The sequence below is a fragment of the Gorilla gorilla genome, chromosome 1 (genome assembly GCF_029281585.2).
Source record: "Gorilla gorilla gorilla isolate KB3781 chromosome 1, NHGRI_mGorGor1-v2.1_pri, whole genome shotgun sequence".
Taxonomy (NCBI): Eukaryota; Metazoa; Chordata; class Mammalia; order Primates; family Hominidae; genus Gorilla; species Gorilla gorilla.
In genome coordinates this window covers 165,817,359-165,840,202 of record NC_073224.2, presented here as the reverse complement: position 1 = coordinate 165,840,202, position 22,844 = coordinate 165,817,359, and the positions used below count along the sequence as shown (strand labels likewise).

General features: G+C 34.8%; 1 protein-coding gene across 2 annotated transcripts in view; it reads right to left on the bottom strand.

Moving 5' to 3' along the window:
- The window catches only part of LRRIQ3 (leucine rich repeats and IQ motif containing 3), a 172,014-nt gene that overhangs the window by 88,767 nt on the left and 60,403 nt on the right, over window positions 1-22,844 (bottom strand). The window lies entirely within an intron of this gene.

Genomic DNA, 22,844 nt, shown 5'->3' with positions numbered 1-22,844 from the left:
CAGTCTATCTTTATAGAAAAATCTTTGTAAAACAGGATCAAAAGAAACCACATCAATATCATGGAGGTGATTTATCAAAAATCAGTAACATCCATTCTGAGTGATAAAATAATCGTTTGAAGTAAAATGATAAATGAGGTAGATGGTTACCATTATTACCATTATTATTCAATAGGAGAAATAAAACAAAATTAACTGAGGAAAGCAATCTTCTCACTTCTAAGATGTTTTAAGCAGACTCCACCTATTCACTCCTTCATTCAAAATATTTGTATTAATGACATACAAATTAATTAAGGTAAAATATACTAAGATAATACAATTTATAATAATTTAAATAAGGCCGTTTACTTTCTCATGCTGACCAGTCTAGGCTAGTGGAGTAGCCCTGCTCCATAAAGTCATTCTATTTTGTTTTACCATATCCAAAATCACTGCCATCAGCTACATGATGAATGCACTCTAGCCCATGGAATAAGGAAACGTGAAAACAAAGGGGGAGCAATAACAATTTAAGCACATAAAATCGAAGTTGTACTCATTACTTCTGCTCACTTTCCAATATAACAACAACAAAAAATTGTAGTCTGATGAATATACTTAGCCACGAGAGAGTGTGAATACAATCTCTAGTTTTCAGTCAACTGCCAAAAGAAAAGAATGGATGTTAAAGGGAAAAGTAGTCTTCTGCAAATGCTCAATATGTGCCCTGTGAAGAGAAAAAAAAAGTTTCTACCATGATGAAGCTTATATTCTCTACTATGTAGAGATAGATAGTATATAAATAAAACACAAAATACATAATAAGTAAATTGCTTTTTACATAGGCTGGTCTGGGATAATATTGCTAAGAAGAGACAAGATATAGCGGGCATCACAGAAAAAAACATTCCAGTCAGAGCAAATACCAAGTGCAAAGAACCAGTCAGAAGTATGCTTCATGAGACAAGACCACATTTGGCATGTCTGAAAAACAGAAAGAAGGTCACTGAGATGGAAAGTCATTGCAAAGCTTTGAGCAGAAGAGTGGCTTTGAAAAGGATCATGTTGGGGAGATGATTTTCTGGAATACAGATGTGAGAAATTCTGTGGAATCTCTTCCCAGTGAAACAATATCTGGTGGAAATTATTTTTTTAAGTTATATATCTCTGGAAATTGTCCAAAGGGCATTCAGCAAAATAAACATCTATTCAAGAAAATCTATTACATCTCAGTGTTAACAGTGAATCTTTGCCATTTAAACCACAATTTTCTCTCTTCTTTCCTCCCTTCCTCCCTCAACCCCAGTTCAGTATGACAGAAGTTCCACCCTGAATAAGTACAGCCAAGAACATAGGATCCCTCTACCACTGGGTCCCAGTTGAGGGCTATGGTATTTTCACAAGAAATGCATAAATTTATCTCACATCCCGATCCTACCTCCATGTTTCAGAGATATTATGTCAGGAAAGAATAGTTGAGAGGTCTGGGGCTTTCTTCATCCCTCCAGCTCCCACTGATAGGCAGAAGCTCTAATCAAGGTGCAACGGGTAGAGAATACTGGAGCCCTGGTAGCCCTTACTCCAGATCACTTTTAAGATAGCGATTCTGTGCAAGGTGAGGCAAGTTGAGAAGACTAGAGACTGCTGTCACAGCTGAGCACTCTATTTGTGAATGTCGCTCTGAAAAAAGTGAGCCACTGCCTCCTCCTTCTGATCTAGGACAGTGGTACAGTGATTTTGCCCAAGGATAAATGCAGCCCATATGAACATAGACCCTGAAGTGCTCTCCTCATCCTCTCAAAGTGAACTGACTTTATGAAACAGAGTGTGGAGAATTTCAAATCTAAAGGCACTGTTAAAAACAGTAGAGATTATGATGTTAAGCAATTAAGAGGAGGATGGTAGCTCCATGAGACTAAAAAGGTAAACTGAAGATCAGGTTGAAGTTTTCCAGAGAGAAACAGGAAAAGAGCTAAGAGTATCGGGATTAGAGCAAACAGCAAAAACTGGCCTCAAAGATTACCCTGGAAGGGGCCCCAACATAAAATGAATCAGACAGTGGGTCAATTCATGTTCCAGAGCATTGTTAAAGACAATAGAACAATCAACCAGCAATTAGTGGAGGTTGACACTGGGTTTGATACTAAAAATGTTCAGACAGCTTAACAGGGAAATCAGAGAAGACAGTCAAAGAAAGCTTATACCACTGTCCTACCAAGAGCAACATAGCTGGCCAAATAGCTGACTATAGCTGGTGCACGCTCTGAGGAGCAATATCAGAGGCTTGCACAATGCAGGGAAAATAGACTTCACTAAAATAGTCCAGACAAATTATTAAACAAGTAAACAAATCACAACAAGAAACTCGGTGGGGCTACAGTATCCCGGATTGTTACGATATATTACCTAAAATGTCTAATTTTAAACAAAATGTTATTAGGCAAAGAAACACAAAAATGTAAATTATATACAAAATAGGGCAGACAACAGAAACCAACATAGAAAGGGCCCAGACAACAGGCGAAACAAAGACTTCAAAGCAGGTGTTATAAATATGTTGAAAGAAAATCAAGCTTAAGTAAGTAAATACGCTTAAAAGAAATCAAATACATTTAAAGGCATGATAACAATGCCTTTTCAAATAAAGACTATCAATAAAGACATACAAATAATTTAAAAAAAACAAAAATTTTGCAACTGAGAAGTACAATAACTGAAACAAAAAAATTTTACTATGGTGGCTCAACAGATTATGCTGAAAAACAGAAATAAAATGAAGACAAGTGAACAGACCCACAAAAAGTTGAGGGATATAATTAAGTCCACCAGTACAAATAATGGGAGTACAAGAAAATAAGAGAGACAGAGAGAAAAAAGCAGAAAATAAATATTAGAATAATGGCTAAAAATTCTAAAACTTGATTTTGAAAAATTAATCTACACATCCAAGAAGTCCAGTGAACGTAAAGAGGTCCACATCCAGACACATCATAGTAAAACTATTGAAATCTAAAGACAGAAAATCTCGAAAATGTCTTCTTGAACTCAAGAAAAATGATGAGTCATGTCCAAAGGAACCCCAATAAAATTAACTATGGCTCTCTTATGAGAAACAATGGAAGCCAGAAGGCAATAGTATGACATTGTCAAAATTCTGAAAGAAGAAAAAGAAGAAAGAAATTCAATTAACAATCTTAAATCCAGAAAATATGATCTTTCAAAACTGAAGGTGAAATAACAATGTTTCCAGATCAATACAAGCTAAAATAATTTACTTCTAGCAGCATGCTTTTTATGAGCTAATAAAGGAAGTTCTCTTTAGGCTGAAGTCAAGAGACCTCCATGCTTTTTAAGATTAAAAAAAGCAGAGAGCTGGCAAAGGTAATTATGTAATTATTAATCGGTATAAATGCATATTTTTTCTCTTAACTAATTGAAAAAGTAATTATATAAACATATATATATATAAATCCCCTCTCTCTTTCTCTATCTCTCTCTCTATATATACACACACAACTATATATAAAATTGTATCATTTTATGTGTATATTGTTATATATATACACATATATATAATTGTATTGTTGGATCTATAACATATAGAAACATATCTGACAATAAGAGCACAAGGAGGCAGGTGAGAGCAAGTTGGAATAGTGAAACTACCCCAAATGGTAGCTCAAATCCATAAAAATAAAGAGAACTAAAAATGATAAATAGAAATATAATATAACAAACTCTATGAATATATCCATTCATCTTTTAGTTTCTTTAAAAAGCTTACAGTTTTATAATGTAACAATTATAGTCACAAACTGTTGGATTTGTAACATGTATAAATGTAATATGTCTAATTTAATAGTACAAAAAGTGGGGAAAGGGAATAATGCTATATAGAAGTAATGTCTCCATATCTCACTAGACTTAAGTTAGTACAAATATTAAGGAGACAAGATAAGTTAAAGTGTATATTGTAAGGCCTAATAAAAGCACCAAGATCATGCCTGTAATCCCAGCACTTTGGGAGGCCGAGGTGGGCGGATCATGAGGTCAGGAGATCGAGAGCATCTTGGCTAACACAGTGAAACCCCATCTCTACTAAAAATACAAAAAATTAGCCAGGCGTGGTGGCAGGCACCTGTAGTCCCAGCTACTCAGGAGGCTGAGGCAGGAGAATGGCATGAACCCAGGAGGCGGAGCTTTCAGTGAGCAGAGATGGAGCCACTGAACTCTAGCCTGGGCAACAGAGCGAGACTCCATCTTAAAAAAAAAAAAATGCACCAAGAAAATCACTAAAAACATACAATTAAAAAGTCAAGAAATGTAAATGTTAAGCTATAAAATATTCACTAACAATAAAAGCTGTAAAAGAAGAGAGGAACAAAAAAGATATAAGACATATCTGTGAATAATGTTAAGATTTAAGTTTATTTTAAAATAAATTCCCCTTTTATTCTTAATATTTTATACAATTATATGATTAATTTTACATGGCTCCTATTTTAAATATAATCTTTAATTTTATTTTCATTTTCTTTCTAAAATATACTATCTTATCAAATGATTTATTTTTTATAATGTCTGATAGAAAGTAAACTCATAGAATTGAAGCGGTACAAATCATTTCCACAACCTACAGATGTGAAAACTTAATTTTTATCTCAGAAGAAGTATTTAGTCACTCTTTCATGAATTGCTCAACCATTCATTCATTCAAAAAACACTGTTCTAGACTCTAAGGACCTATTGATTAAAAATCCAAAGTCTAATGATGTTTAGATTAGGAAAACTTCTCAATGGAAGATTATTTTTCTCTTATTATAATGAATTATAAGGACAGAACATTTCAATTTAACTTTTAAAAACATCAGTTATTTAATCTCAACATTTCTTTAATATTTCCATCTCATTTTATTTTTACTGGAGACTCCCTAAATGACATTCTAACAGGAAGTGGCTTTTTAATGAACTACTGGCTGGAGGAATTCAGGAATTATCTGGTTGCCTTAGCAATTAAAACTCCCATTACAAAATAGAAAATAACTCAAGAGTTCAAAATAGAATGGGGTGTTTGTAAAACTTTGCTTTGCCTTCAGTAAGTAAATGGCTTCATTAATCCATTAAGATCCTGGCTGGACAGTGTGAGACAGTCTAGATCTCAAGATCAAGGTAACCTAGCCAGAAGAGAGGGGTCTTGGATCTTTCATGAAATAACTCAGATTTACTCTAATTTTCCAAGAACAAAGGCTAAAAAACAGGAGAATTTTAAAGTTATGGTATATATTACAGTTTAGCTTCAGGGTCATGAATCTATACTGAGAAAAATACCCATAGCTTTCTTCAGATTCCCAAAGGAATCTGAACCCTCCCACCAAAAAGTCAAATGTTGGAACAGGTGTTAAAACAACTAAGAATGTTCTAAAAGAGAAGAAAAACAAGACTTGATGACAAAAAACCAAATATTAAACGCTTAAAATGCATAATGTAAAATAGAAAATCAATACAAAGAACTAAAACAATATAAATGAGGACATTATTCAATTAAAAATAAGTCCAAAACATACATTCTAACTTTCTTTTTAAAAATCAAAATATATTGATTTTAAAAACCTGAAAACAAAAAACTCCACTACAGCTTAAAACAATAAAACAGAAGAATTCTCCAATATAGACGTTTTTCCACAGCAGAGTACCCAATATTAGAGAAATGTGTTGGTGTAGAGAGAATACCAAAAGAATAAAAAATAAAAATCCATACACTGCCCTATACCTGGAGCTCTTGCCCTTGCCCACTGAAATTAAGGTAATAGAGTTTCACTATGTTCTTTTGTAACTTTGGAAATATGAGGTCATGTATTAAAGAATACTATCATGGCTTGAAATTTGAAGGCTAGAAAACCAATATAAGGGTCTATTAACAGTTCTCTGAAATGACAACATACAGGCAATCAGATATAAGGCTCACCCCCACTGAACCTGTCAAAGGGTGAGATAATAACTTCAGCAATTTCAGAAAAAAAATTGAGATTTCTTTCTATGGTATTAAATAAAAAACAATTGGATTAATTATTATTTTACAATTCAATACATAGGTATTATTAACTAAAAAATATTAGATAATTTTTAAGTTTTCCTCAAAGTTTGTTGCTAATTACCTGGGTTCAGTAGAAAAATACAAGGAAGTGAGCATCAAAATTCAAACGAAATGTTGATCACAGTAATTTTTACATAAGAAAGAAGATACATATGTTTAGAATGCTTTAAAAGTATCTACAAAATGCTATCTGCAAAGAGCTTTAAATTTACATATTAATGAAAAAATTTAAGCCATTATGTAAGTATTAAGGTTTTATGATGATAGGTAATATACCATTAATAAGGTATAAATTGCAGAAGCATGAAGAGCCAAACTTATAAAGACCCATAATTCAAATGATTATTAATTTAAAAGAGTAAATCTGCCCTGTTATGTACTTAGTCTTCAGCTCTATTTGTCCTAAAAAGGAAATGATTAGTAATAATGTAGTGCCACCCTTTAGTTCTTTCTACTGTAAAACAAAGAAAGTTATATTAAATTATTTTAAAAGAATCATCACAATAATCATCACAATCAGTAAAGGAAAAGTCACTATCATTTTCAGAACATTTGCATATCAAAATATTTTAAATAGAAGTTATCCAGAACTGATGATAAAAGGTGATTTTCCGGGTAACTTTGGCAATGGTTGAAAGTAAAAATATAGATAGATGGAAAAGATGTGTATATTTTATCACAATTGGAAATATTAACTTTCAACATAGCCTTTAAGAGCTACCTCCAACCACCTTCATTCCTGTGGCTCATTTCATTAAATAAAGACTTGACTTAATGACAAGAGTCTCAGGTAAAAAGTATGAAGAAAAGATAAAGTATGAAGAAAAGATAAAGTATGAAGAAAAGATAAGGCCTTATTATTTGTATTAACAGTAGTACAATTATTAGCAGAAATAATAGAAAAACAAATATTGTCTTGATAAGATTAATAATATACCAGCTTACTGAGGTGGCTCATGCCTGTAATCCCAGAACTTTCGGAGGCCGAGGTGGGCAAATCACTTGAGGTCAGGAGTTCCAGGCCAGCCTGGCCAATGTGGTGAAACCTTGTCTCTAGTAATACTACAAAAATTAGCCAGGCATGGTGATGCACACCTGTAATCCCAGCTACTCAGAAGGCTGAGGCAGGAGAATCACTTAAACTCAGGAGGCAGAAGTTGCAGTGAGCTGAGATTGCACCACTGCACTCCAGTCTGGGTGACAGAGCAAGACTGTCTCAAAATAATAGTAATAATACACCATATAACTAGCAATTACTAGTATCAGTAATACAATAATAAAAATATAATTCTATATATCCATTGACCTGGCAAATCAAATTCTAGAAACTGTTTATAAAGACATTATAATGGATATATAGACATACGTAAATTTACAGGGTTTTGTCCCTTTTTATAATTTAGAGAAAATAGAAACCATAATAATGTCCACCAAGAAGGGAGAATTTACCTAAATAAAACATAACCATTTAAAAGAATACATTTAGCTATTAAAAATTGTTATGGAATAATATCTAATACTATAGAAAATGGAAACAACCCTATTAGAAAATAGCAGGCATAACATACCCTTTTTTGTAAAATAAAAATACACTCATATGTATATGTACACATTTTAAAAATTGTATACACACACATACACAATTATCAATCATTACTACACTCTCGCTTTTATAGACCATTGCACAGGCACCTACCCATACATTTGGTTCCACATTTTTCCCTTGTTCAAACGGACATAAACTTTTGCCCTTGTTTTGTGCAAACAAAGAAGTTTGTTAAATGTATTTTTTTGTAACTTGCTTTTCTAACTTAATACATTTCTGAAATCACTCAAATTAAATTTTAGAACTAACCCATTACTTTTTAACAACTGCATAATATTTTATACTGTCTTTGTATCCAGTTTTCAACAAAGGACACACATAAGTTTTTCAAGAGTTTTGCCACCAGAAATAAGACAGTATCTCTCTTGCTCTCTTTCTCTCTCTGTCTCTTCCCAGCCTTCTCCCCAACCCCACTACCTCCCACAAACACATTTTATTTTTGTAGTATAAGTTTCAAGAACTGTTATTGCTGGCGTAAGACTGTATTAGTCAGGATTCTCTAGAAAAATAGAACCAGTAGAAAAAAAATATATAGATATATATAGAGAGAGAGAGCGAGAGAGATTTATTTTAAGGAATTGGCTCACACAATTGTGGAAGCTGGCAAGTCTGAAATCTGTAGGGCAGGCCTGCAGAGAAAAGTTGATGTTGCAATCTCAATTCCAACTCTGCAGTCTCAAAATTCAGGCAGGGTTTCTATGTCGCAGTCTTGAGGAAGAAATGCTTCTTCAAGAAATCTTGGTCTTTGTATTTGAGACCTTTAATTGATTAGATGAGGCTCACCCACATTATGGAGGGTAATATGCTTCACTCAAAGTCTACAAATTTAAATGTTAATCACATCTAAAATTCTACCTTTATAACAACATCTGGGCAGGTGTTTGACCAAGTAACTGAGCACCGTAGCCTAGCTATGTTGACACATAAAATTAAACATTACAAATAGTATAACACTTTAAAAATTAATTTTAGTAAAAATTATCATTTTGTTTTTTAAAATGGTGGTAGCAATTGTTACCAGTAATATAATTCCCTTTCTCTTAAATCCTTATAAGAACTATTATCGCACTTTAAATTTTTTTTTCAAATTATTAGGGAAATATATCTAATTGCTGATATAATTTGCATACTCGAATATTAATGAGGTTAAAGCTCTTTTGATATGTTGGTTGGTAGTTTATATTTCTTCTTCTGTAAGTTGTCTATTCACATCATTTGTCCTTTTTTTTCTGACTCATTTTTCTTTGCTCGACTACTTTATATACAAGCTATTTATATGTGAACATTTTCTGATTTGTATAGACATATTCTTTTGAAAGTAGTTAAATACATTTTCTCCATATATAGGTCACTTACAGTCTCCCCCACAACAACGTTACAAAAATATTCAACTTAATTATCTTCTAATGTCCTATATGTAATGTTTTAACTCATCTGAAATATATTTTTGTTTATGGGTGTACAGTAAGAAAACAAATATTTTGTTTAGAAAGATAATTTTACCACTATCAATTATTAAATAAATCATCCTTTCCCCACCAAATTAAAATAATACTCCTATCCTACTTTGAGATTCCCTTATATATACAGCTCTTTTTAGGGGCCCTTGTTATTCTGTTCATCTGATTTCTCTATCCCTGTGCCAATACAATCATATATCGATAAAGTGGCCTAAAAGTAATTTTTAATATTTGGAAAGGCATACTTCTTCAGATGTTTCTTGGATATTACAAAGCATTTAATTTTCCTTCTCTGGAACTTTAAAAGCATATTTCCCAGTATCTCTACAAAAACAAGATTGTAATTGAAATCACTTATGTTTAAACATAAACTTAGAAAGGATGGTTATTTGTATTATACTGAATTCTCACCCAGAAATATGGTATTTATTTATATATGTTCAGGTTTTATTGTTTGATAAAAATTATTATTTTCTTCACATAGGATCTTTATTTTTTGTACGTTGTTTCTTTTTTTTTTTTTTTTTTTGACATGGAGTCCTGCTGTGTCGCCAAGCTGGAGTACAGTGGCGTGATCTCGGCTCACTGCAACCTCTGCCTCCTGGGTTCAAGTGATTCTCCTGCCTCAGCCTCCTGAGTAGCTGGAATTACAGGTGCATGCAACCATGCCCAGCTCGTTTTTGTATTTTCAGTAGAGACAGGATTTCACTATGTTGGCCAGGATGGTCTTGATCTCTTGACCTTGTGATCCGCCCGCCTCGGCCTTCCAAAGTGCTGAGATTACAGGTGTGAGCCACAGTGCTGGTCTCTATGTTGTTTCTTAAATATTTTCCGGTTTTATTAACAAGGGGAAATATAAAATTTTCCATTTACATGCAATTGGAATTTTGTTAGTATGAAGAAAAACATCCATTTTTATATATGCATATTTTGCATCCAGCCACCAGCCAAACAAATTTTTAAATTCTACTAATCTCTTTGATTTACCATTCATATTAATACATTATATAATAATATAATTTCTTTCTTATTTTCTAAACATGTGGCCAGATTTATCTTATGTATGACCTTAACTTGAAACTCCAAAACAATGTTAAAAATTTTAAATTTTAAAATAAATATGATAATATTTAATAAATAGCTCAGTCTTTTAAAATTATTTTTATTAGAAAGAGTGTTAATTTTATTAAGTTACTTTTCAGGCACTCAATAACATGATTACATTTTCTCCATTAATTAATTGTATTAATAAGTTTCCCACTTATTATCCCTCGATTCGTGGACTAAAGTTTACTTGGTCAAATTTATTAAACCTCTCATATATTGCAGAACATTATGATTGATTAACATTTAACATTTGTGTCTACCTGTGCTCCTGATGCTGGGCAGTAACATTTTTATTACCCTGTCATGTATTAGAATTAAAATTGTACCAACCTTATAAAATGAATAGGTATTTTAAAAACTTTTCCTATGGGCAGGAATAATTTAAACAATATTATAGTCTTGTTCGTTAAAGATTATGTGGAACTCAGAAATAAAACCACTTGAGAATAGTGTCTTTGTCAATGTTCATTCATTATTTTATTGTTTGCTTATTGGTCTACAGAGATATTATACTCACCTTGAGTCCATTTTGATGGTTCGTATTTGCTAGATATCATTCTTATTTTGGCAGATAAGTGCCATCCAACTTTTCCATGTCATGGCAAATAAAGAAAATGATATTATTTGTTTATTATTGAAAACAAACCAAGTAACTTGTGGCTGGAAGGGACCTGCCAAAAAGGTGCAGAGGATTATGGCTGCCCTAGGCTTGCGCTGATTGCTGAACCATAACCCCTTATGGGCAAGTCTATGTGGCACAGTAAGCTGGTGAGAAGTTTCTCTCTAGACTTTAATATTTCATAATTTTGTAGGCTAGTCATTTATATAATTTTAATCTTATTAGTAATTTTGGTTATAGATCTTCTCATTACTTTTCTGTTTTTTTAATTATACTTTAAGTTTCAGGGTGCATGTGCACAACGTGCAGGTTAGTTACATATGTATACATGTGCCATGTTGGTGTGCTGCACCCAGTAACTTGTCATTTAACATTACACATATCTCCAAATGCTATCCCTCCCCCCTTCCCCCCACCCCACAACAGGCCCCAGTGTGTGATGTTCCCCTTCCTGTGTCCATGTGTTCTCATTGTTCAATTCCCACCTATGAGTGAGAACATGCAGTGTTTGGTTTTTTGTCCTTGTGACAGTTTGCTGAGAATGATGGTTTCCAGTTTCATCCATGTCCCTACAAAGGACATGAACTCATCATTTTTTATGGTGGCATAGTATTCCATGTTGTATATGTGTCACGGTTTCTTAATCCAGTCTATCATTGTTGGACATTTGACTTGGCTCCAAGTCTTTGCTATTGTGAATAGTGCCGCAATAAACATACATGTGCATGTGTCTTTATAGCAGCATGATTTATAATCCTTTGGGTATATACCCAGTAATGGGATGGCTGGATCAAATGGTATTTCTAGTTCTAGATTCCTGAGGAATCGCCACACTGACTTCCACAATGGTTGAACTAGTGTACAGTCCCATCAACAGTGTAAAAGTGTTCCTATTTCTCCATATCCTCTCAGGCACCTGTTGTTTCCTGACTTTTTAATGATCGCTATTCTAATTGGTGTGAGATGTTATCTCATAGTTTTGATTCATATTTCTCTGATGGCCAGTGATGATGAGCATTTTTTCATGTGTCTTTTGGCTGCATAAGTGTCTTCTTTTGAGAAGTGTCTGTTCATATCCTTCGCCCACTTTTCGATGGGGTTGTTTTTTTCTTATAAATTTGTTGGAGTTCCATGGTACTGGTACCAAAACAGAGATATAGACCAATGGAACAGAACAGAGCCCTCAGAAATAATGCTGCTTATCTACAACCATCTGATCTTTGACAAACCTGACAAAAACAATCAATGGGGAAAGGATTCCCTATTTAATAAATGGTGCTGGGAAAACTGACTAGCCATATGTAGAAAGCTGAAACTGGGTCCCTTCCTTACACCTTATACAAAAATTAATTCAAGATGGATTAAAGACTTACATGTTAGACCTAAAACCATAAAAGCCCTAGAAGAAAACCTAGGCACTACCATTCAGGACATAGGCATGGGCAAGGACTTCATGTCTAAAACACCAAAAGCAATGGCAACAAAAGCCAAAATTGACAAATGGGATCTAATTAAACTAAAGAGCTTCTGCACAGCAAAAGAAACTACCATCAGAGTGAACATGCAACCTACAGAATGGGAGAAAAATTTTGCAATCTACTCATCTGACAAAGAGCTAATATCCAGAATCTACAATGAACTTCTCGTTACTTTTCTAAAATATTTTTTTCTGGCCTGGGCCTATTTCATTAGTCTTTTGAGAGAATAAACATTTAGTCCTCACTCATTTGTGGGAGCTAAAAATTAAAAGCATTACTTCCTAACTCTAGTTTTTTGGTTCAACTTCTGTGTTAATTTTCCATTCCAACTTTTATTTACTTATTTTTAAATTTTTAATTTTTGTAGGTACATAGGAGGTGTATATAGTTAAGGGGTACATGAGATATTTTGATACAGGCCTATAATGCATGACAATGTCATCAGGATTAATGGGGTATCCATCACCTCAAGCATTTATCCTTTCTTTGTTTTACAAACAATCCACACATATTCTTTCAGTTATTTTATAATGTACAATTAATTTTTCTTAACTATAGTTACTCTGGTGTGCTATTAAATACTAGATCTTATTCATTACATCTAACTGTATTTTTATGCCCATTAACTGTCCCCACTCCACCCACCCTACTACCCTTCCCAGCTTCTGGTAACCATCATTCTATCTCTACTTCCATGAATTCAACTGTTTTAATTTTCAGCTCCTATAAATGAGTGAGAATAAGCAAAGTTTGTCTCTCTGTGTCTGCCTTATTTCACTTAACATAATGACTTCCAATTCCAGCCATGTTGTTGCAAATGACAGGATCTCATTCGTTTTCTGTGGCTGAATAGTATTTCATTGTGTATATGTACCACATTTTCTTTATTCATTCATTCATTTGTTGATGGACACTTAGGTTACTTTCAAATCTTGGCTATGGTGAATATTGCCACAATAAACATAGGAGCACAGATATATCTTCAATAGACTGATTGCCTTTACTTTGGGTATGTCCTTAGCAGTGGGAATGCTGGATCATATGGTAGTTTTTGTAGATATTTGAGGAACATCCAAATTGTTGTCCATAGTGGTTGTCCTAATCTACATTTCTACCAACAATGCCAATGTCAAATTATACTACAGAGATATAGTAACCAAAACAACATAGTACTGTCATAAAAACAGACATCTACAGATGTCTCTACATCTGTGCCAGCATTTGTTTTTGCCTGTCTCTGATAATAGCCATTTTAAATAGGGTGAGATGGTATCTCAATGTAGCTTTGATTTATGTTTCTCTGATGATAAATTATGTTGAGCACCTTTTCATATATATGTTTTCCATGTATCTGTCTTCTTTTGAGAAATGTTCATTCAGAACTTTTGCCCATTTTCTAATCAAATTATTAGATTTTTTTCCTATAGAGTTGTTTGAGCTCCTTATATATTGTAGCTATTAATTCATTGTCACATGGATATTTTGCAAATATATTATTAATTTCTGCAGGTTGTCTCTTCACTTTATTGATTGTTTCCTTTGCTGTGCAGAAGCTCTTTAACTTTATGTGATCCCATTTGTCCAATTTTGTTTGGTTGCCTGTGCTTGTGGAGTATTACTCAAAACTTGTTGCACAGTCCAATGTCCTGGAGAATTTCCCCAACGTTTTCTTACAGTAGTTTCATAGTTTGAGGTATTAGCGTTAAGCTGTAAATCCATTTTGATGTGATTTTTCTATATGGTGAGAGATGGTGGTCCAGTATCATTGCTCTGACTGCAGATACCCAATTTTCCCAACACCACTTACTGAAGAGACTGTCTTTCTCCAATGCATGTTCTTGGCACCTTTATCAAAAATGAGTTCACTGTAGATATATAGATTTGGTTCTGAGTTCTCTATTCTATTCCATTGTTCTATATGTCTGTTTTTATGACAGTCCTATGTTGTTTTGGTTACTATATCTCTGTAGTATAATTTGAAGTCAGGTAATATGATTCCTCCTGTTTTGTTCTGCTTGCTCAAGCTGACTTTGGCTATTCTGGGTCATTTGTGGTTCCATAAAAAATTTAGGATTGTATTCTCCATTTCTGTGAAGAATGTCATTGATATTTTGGTAGGGATTGCATTGAATCTATAGATTGCTTTGAGTAGTATGGACATTTTAAAAATATTAATTATTCTAATCCAGGAACATATGTATTTCTATTTTTTTGTATCCTCTTCAATTTCTTTCATCAATGTTTTAAGTTTTCATTGTAGAGATTGCTCACTTCTTTGGTTAAGTTAATTCCTAGGTATCTAATTTTATTTCTAGCTATTGTTAATGGGATTAATTTCTTGATTTATTTTTCAGATTGTTCACTGTTGGCATACAGAAATGCTACTGGTTTTTCTATGTTGATTTTGTATCCTGCAACTATACTGAATTTATTCATCTGTTCTCAATTTTTTTGGTGGGATTTTTGGGTGTTTTCAAATATAAGATTATACCATCTGCAAACAAAGATAATTTGACTTATTCCTTTCCAATTTGAATGCCCTTTATTTCTTTCTTTTGCCTGATTGCTCTAGCTAGGACTTCGAGTACTATGTTGAATAACAGTGATGAAAGTGGACATCCTTGTCATGTTCCAGATCTTAGAGAAAAGACAGTTTTTTCCTATTCAGTCTGAATCTAGCTGTGGGTCTTTAGTACACAGCTTTTATTTTGTTGAGGTATGTTCATTCTATATCTAGTTTATTTAGGTTTTTATCATAAAGGGATATTGGATTGTGTCAAATGCTTTTTCAGTATCAATTAAAATAATTATATAATTTTTGTCCTTCAATTCTGTTAATATAATGCACCACATTGATTGATTTATGTACGTTGAACCATCCTTGCATTCCTGGGATAAATTCCACTTGGTGGTGATGAATGCTCTTTTTAATGTGTTGTTGATTTTGGTTTGCTGTTATTTTGTTGAGGATTTTTGCATCAATGTTTATCAGGGATACTGGAATGTAGTTTTCTGTTTTTGACCTGTCTTTTTCTGATTCTTTTATCAGGAGAATACTGGCCTTGTAGAATGAGATTGGAAGTATTCCTTACTCCTCTATTTTTGGGAATAGTTTGAATAGGATTGGTGTTAGTTCTTCTTTAAATGTTTAGTAAAACTCATCAGTGAAGCCATCAGGTCCTGATGTTTTCTTTGCTAGGAGACTTCCTATTACAGCTTCGATCTTATTACTTGTTATTGCTCTTTTTAGGTTTTGGATCATTTCATGGTTCAATCTTAGTAGGTTGTATGTGTATAAGGATTTATTCATTTCTTCTAGGTTTTCCAATTTATTTGCATATAGTTTCTCATCGTATCAACTAATAATCTTTTGGATATCTGTGGTATTGCTTGTGATGTCTCTACTATCATCTCTGATTTTGCTGATTTGGGTCTTCTCTCTTTTTTTCTTGGATAATCTGGCTAAGGGTTTGTTGATTATATTTATCTTTTAACCACCAATTTTTCATTTCATTGGTCTTTTGTATTATTCACCACATTTCAATTTCATTTATTTCTGCTCTGATCTTTATTATGATCTTGTCTTCTACTAATTTTGGATTCCAGTTGCTTTTGCTTTTCTAGTTCTTTAAGATGCATTGTTAGGTTGTTTAAAGATTTTTTAATATATCTGATATTGGTGCTTATAGCTATAAATTTACCTCTTAGTAGTGCTTTCACTGTATTTTATAATATTTGGTAGGTTCTGCTTCCATTATCATTCGTTTAAAGAAATTTTAAAATTTCCTTCATAATCTGCTCATTGACTCACTGGTCATTCAGGAGCATATTGTTTAATTTCCATGTGTTTGTATAGTTTCCAAAATTCCTCTTGTTGATTTCTAGTTTTATTCCATTGTCATCAGAGGAGACACTTGATATAATTTCAATTATTAAAAAAAAATTTTAAGACTTGTTTTGTTGTCTAATATATGGTCTATCCCTGAGAATGATCTATGTGCTGAGAAGAAGCATGTGTATTCAGCAGCCATTGGATGAAATGCTCTGTAAATATCTATTAGGTCTATTTGGTCTATAATGTAGTCTAAGTCCAGTGTTTCTTGGTTGATTTTTTTTTTGTCTGGGTGATCTCTCCAATACTGAAAGTGGGGTGCTGAGGTCTCCAGCTATTTTGGTTTTGTGGTCTAACTCCCTCTTTTTCTCTAATAATATTTGCTTTATATATTTGGGTGCTCCAGTGTTGGGTGCATATATATTTAAAATTGTTATATCCCCTTGCTGAATTGACCTCTGTACCATTATATAATAACCTTCTTTGCCTCCATTTATAGTTTTTGTATTGAAATGTATCATGTCTGGTATAAGTATTCCTGCTCCTTTTTAGTTTGCATTGGCATGGAATATCTTTTTCCATTCCTTATTTTCAGTCCATGTGTGTCTTTATAGGTGAAGTGTATTTCTTACTGGTAACCAATCATTGAGTCTTGTTTTTTCATCCATTCAGCCACTCTACGCTTTTGATTGGAGAGGTTAGTCTATTTACATTCAATGTTATTGTTGATAGGTAAGATTTTACTCTTGCCATTTTCTTATTTGTTTTCTAGTTGATTTGTGATCTTCTCTTCTTTCTTTCCTGTCTTCCTTTTAGTGGTATGTTTTAATTTCTTGCTTTTTGTGTGTGTATCTGCTGTATTTTTTTTATTTGAAGATACCATGACCCTTGCAAATAATATTCTATAACTCATTATTTTAAACTGATGACTTAACAATGATTGTATAAACAAAAAAAAGAGAATTGTAATAAAAATTCGACACTGAACTTCATCCTCCTGTTTTTTAACTTTCTGTTGCTTCTATTTACATCTTAGTATGCTGTCTATGTCTTGAAAAGTTGTTGTAGTTATTATTTTTGAATAGTTATCTTCTAGGTTGTTTTTACTCAAGATATGACTAGTTTAGACACCACAATTACAGTGTTAAAATACTCTGTGTTTTTCTGTGTACTTACTATTACCACTGAGTTTTGTATCATCAGATGATTTCTTATTGCTCATTAACTTCCTTTTCTTTCTGGTTGAAGTACTCCTTTTACCAGTTCTGGTAGGCAAGTCTGGTATTGATGAAATCCCTCAGTTTTTGATTGTATGGAAAATTATATCTTCTTCCTATATGAAGGATATCTTTACTGGACATACTGTTCTAGGATACAGCTTTTTTTCCTTCAGCACTTTAAATATATCCTGCCATTCTCTCCTGGCCTAAAAGTTTTCCACTGCAAAGTCTGTTGCCAGATATATTGGAGATCCATGTATGTGAATTGTTTCTTTTCTCTTGCTGCTTTCAGGAATTTTTCTTTATCTTTGACTTTTAGGTGTTTGATTATTAAATACCTTGAGGTTGGCTTCTTTGGGTTAAATCTCTTTGGTGTACAATAGCTTTCTTGTACTTAGATATTGACATCTTTCTCTAGGTTTGGGAAGTTCTCTGTTATTATATCATTTTTTTGTCTCCTCTGTATGTTTTGTGATGGCATGTCTTAAAGCTCACTAATTCTTACTTCTACTTCATTAATTCTGCTGGTAAGAGACCGATTTACTCTTCAGTATCTCAATTGCATTTTTCAACTCCAGAGTTTTTGCTTCATTCTTTTTAATTATTCAATATGTTTGCTAAATTGATCTCATAGGATTCTGGACTCCATCTCTATGTTATCTTGAATATCTTTGAGTTTCCTCAAGACGGCTATTTTAAATCATCTGTCTGAAAGTTCACATACGTCTCTCTCAACAGGATTAGTCCCTGGTTCATTATTTAGTTTGTTTGGTGAGGTCATGTTTTCCTGGATAGTCTTGATGCTTGTGAATGTTTATCAGTGTCTGGCCACTGAAGAATTGGGTATTTATTGGACTCTTTGCAGTCTGAGGTTGTTTGTATGTGTGCTTCTTGGGAAGGTTTTTCAGATATTTAAAGGAATTTGGGTGTTGTGATCTAAGTTTTTGATCTCTGTAGTCATATATACATTAGGGGGCAACCCAAGCCCAGTAACGCTGTGGCTCTTAAAGATTCATGCAGGTACTTCCACGAAATTCTTCTTGGATAGATCTGGAAGAATTATCTGGATTGCAAAGCAAAAATGCTTGTTCTCTTCCTACTTTCCCCTGGATAAACAGTCTCTCTCTCTGATGAGCTACATATAGTTGAGGAAGGGTGGCATAAGCATCCCTGTGGCCACCACCACTGGAACTGTGCTAGGTCAGATCTAAAGCCAGCACAGAACTGGATCTCAACCAAGTCTTTCAGTAACCACTGCCTTGCTATTTTCTATGTTCACTCGAGCCTGCAGAGCTTTAAAATCAGCAGTTGGTGAAGCCAGCCAGGCTTGTTTTCTTTTCTTCAGTGTGGCAAGTTCCCCTTGGTCCCAGGTAGGTCAAGAGATGCCATCCAAGAGCCAGCACCTTGAGTCAGTTACTTTACGAATCTACCTGTCACCGAAGCCACAAAACAAAGTCCTTCCCTACTTCCCTCCTCTACCCACAAGCAGAGAAGTCTCTCCCTGTAACTATCACCACCCCAGTTATGTGGTGAGTGAGTATTACCTGGTTACCTCTGATGTTTATTCAAGGACCCAGGGCTCTTTAATTAGCTTGTGGTAAATGCTTCCAGGCCTAGGACTCTCCCTTCAGTGAAGTGAGCTCCCCTCTGGACCAGAGATGGTATAGCAATGCCATCTCAGAGCCAAGACCAAAGCCTGGAATCTGAGAACCCTTGGTGCTCTACTCTGTTTGGGCCAAGCTGGTACCTAATCTGCAAGATGAAGTCTCCTTTTCTCTTCCTCCATTTTTCCTCAAGAAGGAGTCCCTAGCTATAGCCACCACAGCTGGAAATGTGCAGGGTCACATCTGAAGCCAGTATGTCTCTCAGTCTCAACCAAGGCCCACCATGAGTACTGCCTGGGTACCACTGCTGATTATTCAGTACCTAAGGGATCTTTAGCTAGGAGATAATGAACCCTGCCAGGACTGGGTCTTTCTCTTCAAGACAGTGGATTCTCTTCTGGCCCAGGGTATGTCTAGAAATGTTGTCCAAGAGCTAGGTCCTGGAATAGGGGCCTCAGGACTCTGCCTCATGCCCACTTCTACTGTGGGTGAACATGTATCAAAGTTGCCCCCCCCCCCAAAAAAAAGCCCTCCTTACTTGTCTCTCTCTTCTCTTCAAACAGAAGGCAGAAGTCTCTCTTGGAGTTGCAAGCTATGTTGTCTAGTGTTGGGTGAGGGGTGATGCAAACCCTCCCTTGGCTGCTTCTCTGGCACCTCATTTGGTTATGCTCCCCTGTCAACTCCACTGACTCTGAGCCAGCCCAGCACCAACACTTGACCACAGATTGCAGACTTTGTGGTCTAGACCGCCTTTCAAGTTAATGTAGGCCTCCCCAGAGCACTTTAGCCCCGGGTAACGTGGTGAGGCTTGTTAGAACTCAGGCTCTGACCACTGGGATGAGCAACTTCCCTATGGCTATGGCTGATCTCAATGCACATTCCATGAGCACTGGCTGAGTTCCACCAAGTGCCACTTTCCACTGTGACAGGGCAGCACTAAATTTCAATGCAAAGTTCCACAATTACTGCGTTCTTGCTGTCTTCCAAGTGCAGATTCTCTTTCCACGCCATGTGGCCACTGCCAGAGTGTGGGGGAAGGGTGATGTTGGCAATTAAGGACTGGCTTTCCTACCCTCTTGAGTGGCTCCTTCATTGATACGAAGACAAAACCAAATATGGTGATCACTCACTTGATTTTTGGTTCTTATAAATGTGATTTTTTTTGTGCCGATAGTTCTTCAATTTGGTGCTTCTGCAAGGAGGATGATCAGTAGAGGTTTCTATTCTTCTACGGTGTGTTACCTCTTTCAATCAGTGTTTCCACTTTTAAAAGGTATTGTTGTTTGTTTTTAAATAAAAATCTCTAAATGCCCACAAGAGAAAGCAGGAAAGATCTAAAATTGACACCCTAACATCACAATTAAAAGAACTAGAGAAGCAAGAGCAAACACATTCAAAAGATAGCAGAAGGCAAGAAATAACTAAGATCAGAGCAGAACTGAAGGAGATAAAGACACAAAAAACCCTTCAAAGAATCAATGAATCCAGGAGCTGGTTTTTTGAAAAGATCAACAAAATTGATAGACCACCAGCAAGACTAATACAGAAGAAAAGAGAGAAGAATCAAATAGACACAATAAAAAATGATAAAGGAGATATTACCACCACAGAAATACAAACTACCATCAGAGAATACTATAAACATCTCTACTCAAATACACTAGAAATCTAGAAGAAATGGATAAATTCCTGGACACATACACCCTCCCAAGACTAAACCAGGAAGAAGCTGAATCCCTGAATAGACCAATAACAGGCTCTGAAATTGAGGTAATAATTAATAGCCTACAGACCAAAAAAAGTCCAGGACCAGACAGATTCACAGCCGAATTCTACTAGACGTACAAGGAGGAGCTGGTACCATTCCTTCTGAAACTATTCCAATCAATAGAAAAAGGGGGAATCCTCCCTAACTCATTCTATGAGGCCAGCATCATCCTGATACCAAAGCCTGGCAGAGACACAACAAAAAAAGAGAATTTTAGACCAATATCCCTGATGAACATCGATGCAAAATTCCTCAATAAAATACTGGCAAACCAAATCCAGCAGCACATCAAAAAGCTTATCCACCATGATCAAGTGGGCTTCATCCCTGGGATTCAAGGCTGGTTCAACATATGCAAATCAATAAATGTAATCCAGCATATAAACAGAACCAAAGACAAAAACCACATGATTATCTCAATAGATGCAGAAAAGGCCTTTGACAAAATTCAACAACCCTTCATGCTAAGAACTCTCAATAAATTAGGTATTGATGAGATGTATCTCAAAATAATAAAGAGCTATTTATGACAAACCCACAGCCAATATCATACTGAATGGGCAAAAACTGGAAGCATTCCCTTTGAAAACCGGCACAAGACAGGGATGCCCTCTCTCACCACTCCTATTTAACATAGTGTTGGGAGTTCTGGCCAAAGCAATCGGGCAGGAGAAAGAAATAAAGGGTATTCAATTAGGAAAAGAGGAAGTCAAATTGTTCCTGTTTGCAGATGAAATGACTGTATATTCAGAAAACCCCATCGTCTCAGCACAAAATCTCCTTAAGCTGATAAGCAACTTCAGCAAAGTCTCAGGATACAAAATCAATGTGCAAAAATCACAAACATTCTTATGCACCAATAACAGACAAACAGAGAGCCAAATCATGAGTGAACTCCCATTCACAATTGCATCAAAGAGAATAAAATACCTAGGAATGCAACTTACAAGGGATGTGAAGGAACTCTTCAAGGAGAACTACAAACCACTGATCAATGAAATAAAAGAGGACACAAACAAATGGAAGAACATTCCATTCTCATGGATAGGATGAATCAATATTGTGAAAATGGCCATATTGCCCAAGGTAATTTATAGATTCAATGCCATCCCCATCAAACTACCAATGACTTTCTTGGAAAAAACTACTTTAAAGTTCATATGGAACCAAAAAAGAGCCCGCATTGCCAAGTCAATGCTAAGCCAAAAGAACAAAGCGGGAGGCATCGTGCTACCTGACTTCAAACTACACTATAAGGCTACAGTAACCAAAAGAGCATGGTACTGGTACCAAAACAGAGATATAGACCAATGGAACAGAACAGAGCCCTCAGAAATAATACCACACATCTATAACCATCTGATCTTTGACAAACCTGACAAAAACAAGAAATGGGGAAAGGATTCCCTATTTAATAAATGGTGCTGGGAAAACTAGCTAGCCATATGTAGAAAGCTGAAACTGGATGCCTTCCTTGCACCTTATACAAAACTTAATTCAAAATGGATTAAAGACTTAAATGTTAGACCTAAAACCATAAAAGCCCTAGAAGAAAACCTAGGCAATACCATTCAGGACATAGACATTGGCAAGGACTTCATGTCTAAAACATCAAAAGCAATGGCAACAAAAGCCAAAATTGACAAATGGGATCTAATTAAACTAAAGAACTTCTGCACAGCAAAAGAAACTACCATCAGAATGAACAGGCAACCTACAGAATGGGAGAAAAATTTTGCAATCTACTCATCTGACAAAGAGCTAATATCCAGAATCTACAAAGAACTTAAACAAATTTACAAGGAAAAAACAAACAATCCCATCAAAAAGTGGGCAAATATGAACAGACACTTCTCAAAAGAAGACATTTATGCAGCCAAAAGACACATGAAAAAATGCTCATCATCACTGGCCATCAGAGAAATGCAAATCAAAACCACAATGAGATACCATCTCACACCAGTTAGAACGGCAATCATTAAAAAGTCAGGAAACAACAGGTGCTGGAGAGGATGTGGAGAAATAGGAACACTTTTATACTGTTGGTGGGACTGTAAACAAGTTCAACCATTGT